The 12,332-nt window shown below is 27.3% G+C and overlaps 1 protein-coding gene across 4 annotated transcripts in view; it reads right to left on the reverse strand.

Moving 5' to 3' along the window:
• Positions 1 to 12,332, reverse strand: part of LOC132928071 (calcium/calmodulin-dependent protein kinase type 1) — a 346,565-nt gene that overhangs the window by 72,849 nt on the left and 261,384 nt on the right. The window lies entirely within an intron of this gene.

Here is a 12,332-nt window from a genome sequence, read left to right on the forward strand (position 1 = left end):
GAGCTGAAGATAGTCTAGCAAAATGTAGCGATAATTGGATGAAAAAAAAACGCCATGTGTGGGATTGAAACACCCACGAACTACCCACTGTGTCCAATATTGACGCGCAAACAATGGACCACCACGGTCTTATAAATTTAATCTCAATGCGCTTTTATTGGGTCGATGTGAGAGAGTTGTAAGGTTAATGAGAAATGTGATCGTGCAGTGAATTGTTATAAATGCTATCATATGGACCAACATATTTTGAAATTATTTACTTGAGTTTATTCGTCATTATAATAATTCATGAAGATATTTGTAAGAATAAAATACTATTCATGGTTCTACAGAATTTCAATGGTGTACTAAGACATTGAGTCATGAGACGACAAAAATTATCTGATTCGAAAAACGATTAATGGTAAAATCCACGCTTGATTGTACCTATTAATTTTTTTCTTGGTTGTCTTTAATTCTGAATTCTGTTAAGAAAAAACTTAGAAAAACGTAATTGACCTTTTAAAAGTATAGCTGGATAATTGTTTATAAACTTGATTGCTAATCTTAATCATGGCCACGTTAAAGTTTTTGGGTTTTTGATTGCTATTACTTCAAACCGTGTTTACCGTAGAAAAAAATCTATTAAGACAACACATTAACTGCCTTAAGTTATTTTATTTTAAATTGTTAATTGTCGTTCTGATAGGAAACAATTATTGCAACTTTTTGTGTTGGTTGTAAAGACAACCATTTAATCGCGGAAGTGTTCCTACATTTCAGGAAATGTATAATTTAATTTATTTAAATTGTCTAAAAGAATTTTTTTATATCCGATTTTGGTATTCACGATCTTTATACGTTTATATGCGAAATTAATGCTAAGAAATTAAAAAATTGAAAAATTTTCAAACAGATAAATAACTCAGCATCAATGCTGATATTATGTATGACAGATTTTTACATATCAGCCGAAAGCCGTGAACACAAATGTTGTTAGACTTAAGATTTCAATACAAAACTCGCGTATATTACGGGATATTATAGATTAATATAATATTGAATGTTATATGGATCGTGTTGGTTAAATACTGTTATTAACTACTTCAATTGTCATGGCACAAAAATAGACTTTAAGACTTAATCATTTTCACCATTATACTATAACATAAGGGTAGCATTATGCACTGGAATAAAATGGATGGAAAGATGCGAATAACAAAAATAATAAAAAAACTAACATTAATCAATTCACTGAATATAAAGCCGGTAAACAATGGGATTTAGCTAACAGTTTTTAAACTCATTTTAGGTAGATCGCGCTAGAAGTAGGTTGACATGAAGAAGAGATGTGACAAGAATAAAATATGTCACACTCGACATCAACATGGCGGCATCTTACGTAGAATAATGGAGAGGGATAATATTAGCGGTGAAGGATCTAAATGGCCCACATACGTTTTAATAGAAGTTAAAGAAGAAAAAGATAATATTTAAGGTCAAAACACGTTGGTGTAAGCAACAAGTGTTTGTGACAACTCGGGAGAAAGTTTTCGTGACACTTTGCCCTCGTTTTTTCACTGCCACCCAACATATCATCAACTGCCATATTATCATATGATATCATACGCTACTAAACCATCAAATACAGTTACGGCAATAAACCGCATGGCCAGTAGTCGTATAAACGTGTGGTCATAATATTACACGAGGATGGGCAAGTTAATGATATTTTTTAACTGAGTTGATGAATGATGGGGAAAAAATAAATGAAAAATTAATGTTAATTATGTTTATGTTAACTTGGTTAAGTTATTCAACGTTATTCAAATTCAAATTAAATTAATATTTTTATTTTGAATATAAAAGTAGCCAATGAATAGTTTAATATAACAAAAATAATAATATCAGTGAATGTAGACAATACATTATACTATAATAATAATAATAATTTAACAAAAAATTACATATGTATGTAATTTTATATGTGTATATATACAAAATTAAAAAAAATATTTTATTATTTGATCTTTCAAGAGTTATACATATGAATGAATATTTATTTTTTTAAGCATGTATTATTAATTAATTGCCATTTTATTATAAGTATATTTATTATTTAACGTAGATTTGAAAGAAAATTATTTATTATTTATTAATTTAATATCAATATAATTAAATTAAGTATTAATAATTTACACGATAATAGCAATTAGAGTTGATACTCTTACGTTGTATTCTCTACATTATTATAAGATGAAAAGAACTACAATTTTATAATTTTATAACAATACGTATGTCGTAAATAAAGCACGTCATATTAATTTTAATCATTAAAAATAAAACATATTTTAATATAAAATTATAGATTGACAAAATTCTATAATATATAGGTACCAGCAGCTTTTATTAAAAGTAAACAATAATGTTTTCGAGAAATATTAGCGTTTTTAAATTTTTGTTTTTACATTAATTCAGTCATTAAAATTTTGAAATACTTATAAATTAATTACTTAAAAATAATTTAACTAATTAACAATTCATTTGAAATTCATTTTTTAAACATCGAAATACTCTAAAAATACTGTGCTATATTGGAATATAGAATTTCAAATGTATACTGTAAGATCGCAATGTCACGTCATCTCTGATGTCTTCATACATACCAGTCTATCTACTAAAACTATTTACCTCTCTACCCATCTTCCGACAACACATTTAAACTTTTAAAACTACTTGACGAAAATTAATAATGTAACTTTTAAAATATTTAGATAAATTATCCGTATAAATATAATTGAATAACAATTTATTTGAAATTTTGAAGAAACACGAAAATAAATTTTATTTACTTTGATTTTAAGTAAACAAAAAATCACTATAGATAATAATAATACTTGGCTCTTTGAACGCAGTAAAAATGTACCAAAATTTTAATTAAAAATATAGATAAGAATGAAAGTTATTGAGATAATCTGATACCAGCTACTTAAATTTAATTAAATTTATTACCTATAGGATACAATGAAAATATAGAAAATAGAACTATAATAATACTATATTATTGTTCAATTCCCAAACAATATAGTAAATGCAGAATTTGTTTCTTCAAACTAAAAAAAGTGGGCAAGTGGGTATCGCTTTGCTGTATAATAGAGATGGAGAGTAGGTCACTATTATGGATGTGTTAAATTTGAATGCAATGAAAGGTATCATTGTATGCAAAAAATGATTCTGAACGGAGATGATTTATCAGTCAATGATAATTAGTAGGATATATTATATTATTAACTTAATTTAAATTGTAATAAATCGTTATTTTACGCGATTTTGTAAAAAATTTAATTTCATACGCTTATAAAATTTTTTCTATATTGATGCTGGAATTTTTTTTTACACTTACTTGAAGAAAAACTTATGGATAACCTTGTATTAGGTTTTTTAATCATAGGTATAAATCACAAAAATTTTATGAATTTTCAACTTCAAAATTCCTTGCAAATTTTCGCGATTTTAATATATTTCGTAAATATTTGAACTTTAAATGCTTATAAACAAAAAATGTGACTAACGATTTTTGATTTTTTTTTATTACGATAAGTACAACTTATAATAAACTTTGTATTAAATTTTAAATATTTTTTGGGCAGCCAAATTTTTTTTATTGGCATTTTAAGAAAAAAACTTAGAAAAGTCGAAAATTTCAATTGTCTATAAGTAGCTTAAAATAGGTCAAAATATTTTGAAAATTTAATCGTAAATAGATAACCATAATATAAACATTTGGTGAAAATTTCAAGTATTTACAATGATTCGTTTTTGAGTTACAGTAAAATCAAAAAACCGATTTTGTCAAAAAGTGTTTATGCGTAAAAATTTCCGTTTTTTCCGTTATTTTTTCAGGGTTTTTCCCGACGCTTGTGAAAACTATTGGACATTTTGACCCCCCAAAGTACCAACTAGATGAATTTTACTTTTCAAAGATGGGCTGAAGTCAAAAATCGAAGCATTATTACTACTCCAAAACGTAATGACAGACACAACAATAAAAAAAAAAAATAAATAAACACACATTGTAAAATTAATACATTCATTACTCCGTTCAGAATCTAAAACACAGCAATTAGTTAGGTACCTAATTTTATTAAATTTTGTTTGTATTAAATCAATAATACTGAATATTATGTACATTTATTTATTTTTAGTTTATAATTTTAATGTGGTTAGAGTGACTTTTACTAAGAACTTTAAAAAATCGTTATACACATAAATTATACTATTCAATTGTAAAACAATGATATTTTGTCCTTCAACGTATCGTTACTTTTACTTACGGAAAAAATGTTTTCAATGACTGTAATAATATGACAATATAAGTGATATTAATATAAGTTAGGAAAAATACTTATGAACAAAAGTGTACGTTTCACGTTAAAAAAAAAAATCTATTTATTGTTTAATACTCTTACTGTAGAGAATTATTTACACGGGGAAACTTCTTGTCACCTTAATATAATATGATTCCGTTGCCGGAGGAAAATATAATTTTTTTATTAATACTATAGTCTCTTTGCAGTAATAGTTATCATTTTTTGCCATTCCTCAGGGATGAAATAATAATATATTCCAAAGGAAATACCTACATTTAATATATATAACTATGTATAATACATTCATAAATTCAGAATTTTTATAATTTCATTTCCTGACTAGTGATTGTGATCGCGTTATTCGCCGTATTTTTTTTTTTTTTAGCAGCTATACGTTGTCATACTAATTACCGAGAAAATAAATTCATTTGTTTTTCTAACTAATTACGTGAATAAAATAATTAATTGAACAATATGTTACATTAATCCGAGCCGTTAATTCAAGCAAACCATTTTAATTATGTTGTTGTATGATTAAAATATGAATATCTATGATTATATTATAACAATAATAATATAGCCCTTTTATAGTAAATATTATTGCACGAGAATAAACAACTATCATTAAAAAATAATTGGGATAAATATATATAAGCCTAGAATACTAGGGGAGTATTTACGGAATAACTGTTGATATTGAAGCTTTTTACCCCCTGAAATGTCTAGGAAAGAGAAATTAAAAATCGATTTAAAATAGTTTTGAATCATCCGGCCAGATAAAAATATTTAAAATACTGTATCAGTCTGCGGCGACACGCAAAACCGCTCTCTGCGGACGACCGTACAGCGTATAAAGTAATTTAATTGTACGCGAATATCGCGTGTAACTATACGTACACTCATATTATATTTTAAATAAATAAATAAATAAATAAGAAAGTAAGATCGAATTCCAATCGGTTGACGTGGAGGTTTTAAACAAGAAAAGAAACATCCTGTACGACGGCTATCGGTCAAATTGTCGTGCTGATTTGTAAGCCTGGTGGGTTGTCCATTCGCCTATTCTTTTCACGACCCACTTAACTGGACAATTTTATACCCTCGTTTTCCATTTTTCAACTAGGTTTAAACCTGAAATCCTCGCACGACGACGACGAAAACGACGTCTACTTGTCCGTTCTATGAAGGCCGGTAATACGAAATCTAAATGATCGGACCGTTTTCAATGTCGTCGCATAGAGTTATTGTGAATTTTCTGCATCGACGGAGCCGTTTGAAATATATAAACCGTAAAACAGGATTACAAAATGTTCATCGTATTGGTCTGGGTCGTTGTAGGAAATTATCGAGTGAGTCCGTAGTGGTCTAATCCGTAATCGTCTACGATTTATCGAAAACTATTCACAATTTCCCACCCATCTGAACTACGACCAGAGAAGATCTCATCTTTAAATAGCGTGCCGAAGTCCGTTTTCGAATTTAACAAAGGCAACGCCGGAATAAATTCTACCGAAAATGAAAATAACGTTTATATGGTAGTATAGCAAAGTCGAAATGTGAAACAAAATTATTTCCTAACAATGCGTGAACAATGGATGGGGAAAATTTATCGAATTCCTACAAACTATTCGAATCACCTAACGTTAATAAAACGAAAATATAAGGGTAATTCCGTCGTTCTGATGTATAATTGTGTAGATTTCAAGTGTATTTCGTCATGAGTAGCTCTCTGTAATAAACGTGTAAAATTTTGATAGATTGCATATGAAAAACGATTCTTAGTTTAGACAACTCAATGTATCGGACCTTTATTTCTATAAGGATATGTTATAATTTAATTATTTAAATATAAATTACTATTAGTAATACTGCAGTAAGTTAAAATTATTTTTAGCAAAAATATCGAATGTATACATATTATTTTATTAATTATTTTAATATTATATCCTGAATTATTGTTAATAAAATAATTTAATAACATATTTGTGTACAATTTTTACATTATTGTTGTACAATTATGTGTGTGAATACGTGATATAAATCACTTAAAATTATTCGAAAAGTTAAAAAAGATAATATATTGTGTAATGTGTATAGAAAATGATAATTACCTATAGTTGATTATTTTTGGTTAAATATTTTATTTACTTATTTTTTAAATTATAAACATGAAAAATTAATTAATATCTATAAGTACAATCTATGAATTTATTTGTTTTATATTTTTTAAGTGATTAATGTTTTCTACTTATAATAAGTAGTTCTAACTAGATCCAATTTTTTCCAGAAATCACAAGGTGATGATAGATGCACAACAAGCTCCATCCGGAATTGAGGACAATCGATAAACGCATCGTGTTCTTGCATTTCTGTTTTAGAATGTCGTAAAACGACAAATTTCCATAAAAAATAGATATGAATGGAATATTGGAGCATTATTAGCTGGATGAATGGATGCTTGACTATAATATTATACCATACTTTTAGTCCTGATCATATATGAAAAACTGGAGATACTCGTAGTTAAAAATTGAAGGGCTATTTTCCTACAAAAACAAGATAATTTATATTTCATCTTCAAAAATTGTTCTTTAATTTTATTTTCAAATAATTTTATTTTTAAATAAAGCTATGTTTTTATACTTAGGTTTTATAAAAATCAAATAATGGTATCTGTGCTATATAGCTAGGTAGTCATTTTAAATATTCGTGAATGTCACTATACTTTTATTTTTCTTCAATTGATATGAAATTGTTCTCTGATCATGTTCATATCGAAACCAAAGATACACTTTTATTTATATAGACCAGAACAATTGTTTTGTATGAATTGTTTATAGACACATAATTAATTGGTCACCTGGATGTTACTCAACTGGAACTGCACCAATCACGACCGATCATTTTGAATTCTTATTCTCTCTTTTTATTGTATATTGTATTAACCATTGTTTCGGTTGAGGTATATACGTTATACACCGTATAATATATATTCGAGCACTGCTATATTTTTATTGTAAACAAACAACAGTGGAGTACTGGAGTGTCCTTGCCGGATCTGATGGTTTTTGTTTTGACACCGTAACGACGTTAAATATTGTTTTAATTAAAGTTTTTTTTCTTTTCTTCTGTTTTTCTTTCAGCCAAAACCGAGGAGGAAACTTTATTTTGTTTTTTATTACTGAGTTTATCGCTCAGTTCCCTAATTAGTATTATTCTCTTTCCCCACGAATTACTTTGACTCGCGTAAAAATAACCAACGATTAATGATTCTGTCCGCGACCCATTTCGTAAATTTCAGACCCAAAAGTAATCGTTTCTCTTTTAACCTTCTTTCTCTCTCACTGTATTTCTCTCTCTCTATTTTTACGTATATTGTACGTATTACAAATAATAACGGTAGTATTGTGTATCCTACGAGTAGTAGTAGTGCACATACGCATAGAACTCGGTCTCTTTTTTTTGTAATAAACGTTAAATGTATTTCTAAATATATTCTTTTAGAATAGATTATAATATAGATAATGAATAATTATGTGTGTCAAAATATTTAAATTATACTTCATAAAAATATTCTAAAATAACATAATATCTATTATAACGGAGACTTTCGTACTTTTTTTTCTTAATTGTTTACACAATGTAAAAATTGAACTGAGATAATTTTTAATATGGTCTTGGTATTTAATTTATATTGACTTATCTGAATTCGTCATGATAATTAAAAAACAAATATCGAAAAAGATTTTTCACTACCAAAATATGTATTCCTAGCAGGTAGGCTAAAACTATGAAAAAATTATAAACATTATCATCACACATAATGCAAAGCGATCATAGTTGCGTCTTCTTCACACTCGGCCTGTGTCGTAGTTTGATCGGTTGTTTTTCCTAACTAATAATATTAAAATGTCTTTCAATTGAGAAGTAAGATGTAGACGAAGTGAAGAAATATTAAAGTAGGGTATATGTGTCTAAACACTGTGTTAATAATAATCTATTTTGCCATGCTAAAAACGATAATTAAAACTATATTACAATAATATTTAATTAATAAAGTTTTATTTGAGAAATTCATACCATTTTTCTTTCATAACGTGTGTACGATGTTAAAGTTATTGTGAATTAAAATTGTTTAAGGAGATTTATCGAATATTTTAAACTATAGATTAAAATAATTTATAACAGGATTTTAAAAGTAAAAACCTTAACCACTGTAATAATAATAATAAAAAATAAATAAATTAGATTTTATTATAAAAAACATTGTATTATTTAGCATTGAAAATCTTAATTTTGTGTGTTTCATTTTTTTGTTTGTTTAATTTAACCTCGAGATCTTGGTATCATTTTAGCATCGAATATTTAACCTCGATCGAGTATTTAATCGTAATTTCCAGAACAGTCAATGTTTACTATTTTTGGAGTTTTTAAGATTTCAAGCCTCCTGAATCGTTAATAAGACAAGACTTTATTGTTCTCCATGCGAGATAGAATAGGTACGGTCTTGTCTTTCACTTTTGAATTTATTTTAATGATTGAGCTCGTTGTGCGTGCAAAACAATTTAAAGATTTATTCACAACATCTATAGTACTTAATTTTCTGAACGATTGTATGGAAAACTTTGGTTCTTGTGATATACAAGGAGCTGTTTTTTGGGTATGTTAGTTTAGTTCATTCACTAGATAAAATAGAGTTGAGTTTTTTTGTCAGACTAGGTTTTATGCTTATTATCTTTTATCATCATATTATATATCATATTTTTATCTGATTTTATTGCATCACATTTTACATGACTGAAAATGAGTAAGCTTTCTTTGAGTTATATTTTTTCGTTATTAAATTATCAAATTTAAATGACTGGCAAATTAACGCATTTTTTCTTTATACCACTATGTGTATTATATTAGACATAATTATATACATTAGTTTTCAATTTTTGTTTTTTGACAAAGGATGATTTTATAATAAAGGACGCTACAGCTAGATGAAACTTTCATTGGACTTACAGCATTTACTGTGACTTTTTATCGTCTATATACATTTAAACTCTAGTAACTCTAACATATATTATCTTAAATACACATAAAAATAATATATCTATCTAGGCATAGCTATGGTTGGTTTATTTTCAAATTTCACACTTATCGTCGTATAATTTGAAATAAATTATTACAGACTTCCTCAATTCAATTGTTTTGTCGGCAGAAGATCCTCAAATGGCGTAGAAGTAGTCCATCTTGTCAGACGTGTCGGTGTGGCTGAAAACAGATAATCAAAAACGGTGGGAAAATGTGCTACGAGTGTTCGTCGAAAAATAAACAAAACGTAAATCTGCAATTACTTATCACACGTGAAACGGAAGTATACCTACATATTAATATGATATATTTAAATAATCTATCTAATATTATACTTTAATATACAGTGCATACTATATGTGGACAACGATGACTAAGCTCTTCTATGAGCTATACCTTACAACGATTTCATCATGTCGTTTATAATAATAAATATAACGTTAATTTTTTGGTGGGGGAGGGGGTAGTGAAATGGATCAGTACTAATGAGAAGTAAGTTAAAAATTTATTTTTTATTTGTTTGCTTTAAATGTTGATTAAAAACTAAAAAAAATATTATAATATGTATTATTTTAAATAATTTAAACTATGTCAACAAATGTATATAATACTGTTAATATAGGGATATAGCTTATTAATACATGTGGTAGTGAGGTTGTGGTGTTCTCTCTCTCCAATCCGGTAAATACGTTTCTGTCACACACACACACACACACACACACACACACACACATGCACCTAGGAAATTACTACATAGGTCCATTTATGCGTAATTTATAATAATAATAATGCAACCAGACCGGCTAATCTGACGTCCAGATGTGCATAATAATATGCGTTAATTTGATTTCGCACACAGGATTACATTGAGTATACGGGTACACTGTACACCGTGAGCAGCGCATGCGAAAATGATAATATTATTAAAATGAATAGCAGCAGGTGATGTAATGCAAATGGACAGATGGGCTCAACGAAATTTGATTTTAGCTCCGTCCACAGTGTGAAAATATCACACTTATAATAGAACTGCCCTTTTAAGCTGAATTATCAAAGTCCAAAACCATTTCAAAATGAGGTTAAGTCATATTAAAAATTCTAATAGCACATTTAGGCGAATATGCAGTAAGTTTGAAATATTTTTCAACAAAAACAATAGGCAATGTTTTAAAAATTAAAACGTAAATCATCGAAAAATATCCAATTAATATTGTAGAAGGTACTAAAGGTTTGGAATATTAGATTAGCCCTTATAAGTAATATAATATTTACAACAGTTTGTAAATTATAAAAATCAATGTACATTAAATATATTATATATGTATAAAATATTATGTTATAATTATTATATTATAAAATAAATAAATAAAGTTTTTACTTACTGCGTTTTTGATTACAAGCTTTCAAAATAAGTATTTGTAACTTAAATGAATACTCCTACTATATAAGGAGTAAGATATGTCTATAAACAACTTATTTTATCATATTTGTTTTTAATTCATTGCATTTTTCGAGTAAATTTGTATAAGAAAGCACATAATATTATACTATTGTAAGAAGTATAATGCATTAGGTGTCATGATTTTAAGGAAATACAAAATATAAAAATACATTTTTTTTGAAAATTTTCTCCAGTGAGTTGTGCGACATAATTTTAGCTAACGCGCGGAGTATGAGTATAGATCAGGCTGTTTCTGTCGGAAGAGCCGATTTGACTGTAAAATATTATTATTGTTTAGTTCATGCACATAATAATACTATATAATATTCAATACTCACGACCAAATATTAATATAAAAAATTAGACGTCTAATGTCATTATATGTAAATCTAATGACGATAACATAATATCATTGTAAAAATGTGTCAGGTTAAGATATTAGGTATTATTAGAGTCTATTGTACTCGTCGTGGTTAGGTGTTGGCACAGCTAGAGGCAGATGTTAGTCATTCTCGATAATTTAATATACGAAGTACACTAAATGTACCGAAATACGCAATTTACATATTGCATTGGACGCGGACAATGATTATTAGCTGGTATTAGTGTCGGGTTGATTAGTCCATAACCTCATGCGATCTTTAACAGTAATACAACAACAATGCGTTGCGCGTGGTTTAGCGATTATAATATTATATTGTATTATACATAATATACTCGTACTTGTACAATGCGATTATTTTCTATATTGCTCAAAAGAATTATTAATGGAATTTCATAGGTCAAATGTTTTGAATTAGTTCTTAAACGGGGGTTATCCGTAAGTTGTTCGTGTTTATTTCAATTGAACGTCGAACAAATAAATATAAAAGAATTCATATTATGATATCATAATGTATATCATATATACTTATATACTTGATCGAAAATGGGTATCGCTCTTTAAGAATTCATTAAGCAACCATTATGATGATGAAATGTGATGAATTAATTATGATTATAAAAAATTTAATTTGAGAAAATGTATAGTACTTGCCGTAGTAGGTTTATTAATAAAAAAAGTACTCTAAAACGAGTGAAACATAAATCGACCGAACAGAAGATATACGTATTTATTATAATATACTATAATATGTATGATGTTTCGTCTTAGAGAAATGATATCGCATTGCACACACACTTAAGTACAGGTATATTATGATGATATTTTAGTGTAATATAGTGTGAATTTTAAAGTTAAAAACTCATATTCTCGAAAGGTATTACCGTTTTTGAAAATATAATTTTTACATTTTGACAAATAAAAAAATCATTTTTTAGTATTATAATAATTGCAAATCATTAATTTGTTAATTGCTGAATGAAAGCATACATTTTTAATTCATATTCCGATACACGTTTTTTCCAAATTTCAATTGAATGTTAAACGATGAGTTAAAGTACCTATTAAACATTTAGAC

Source organism: Rhopalosiphum padi, chromosome 3, assembly GCF_020882245.1.
Source record: "Rhopalosiphum padi isolate XX-2018 chromosome 3, ASM2088224v1, whole genome shotgun sequence".
In the NCBI taxonomy this organism is placed as follows: domain Eukaryota; kingdom Metazoa; phylum Arthropoda; class Insecta; order Hemiptera; family Aphididae; genus Rhopalosiphum; species Rhopalosiphum padi.